This window comes from Gavialis gangeticus, unplaced genomic scaffold (assembly GCF_001723915.1).
Source record: "Gavialis gangeticus isolate Ggan-Ray unplaced genomic scaffold, GavGan_comp1, whole genome shotgun sequence".
NCBI lineage: Eukaryota > Metazoa > Chordata > Crocodylia > Gavialidae > Gavialis > Gavialis gangeticus.
The window spans coordinates 11,635,677-11,636,209 of record NW_017729003.1 but is presented as its reverse complement, the minus strand read 5'-3'; positions in this window follow the sequence as shown (position 1 = coordinate 11,636,209).

Below are 533 nucleotides of genomic sequence, written 5' to 3'. Positions count from 1 at the left end.
CCCCCCTTTGCCTTCCGAGCTGGACGCCCCCTGCCCCCGCTGGCTTGTCGCGGTGTTTGCTCAAACCCGTGGCCACAGCGCTGCCACCGGGCTGCCCCCAAACCCGTGGCTTTCCCGCGCTGCTTGCCTGGCTGGGCCGGGGCCTGCAGCACAGTGCCAGGGGCAGCCCCAGGGCCGGGGAAAGGCGCTGCGGTTTCCCAAGGATTCCAAATACCCCCCACGAAAAAATAAGTGTGTGTGTGGGGGGGCGGCCACCTCGGAGTCCACGGAGCATCTGTCAGCCCTCGGGGCCCCTCGTGGCCCTGGCGCAAACACGACATGAGCCGCGGGAGCTGGAGGGGGCGGGCTGGGAGGGCCGCGACGAGCCCCCAGACAGGCCTTTTATTCGAGTTAAGAAAAGACTGGAGTCACTGGGGGGTTTCCAAGCACTAGGACCCCCCCGCTCCGCTGACAGGCTTTTCTCCCCTGCCCAGGAGACGCTCCCCCCCGCCCGGCCAACCTCGCGAAGGACCGACCGGGTCGTGCGGGACCTG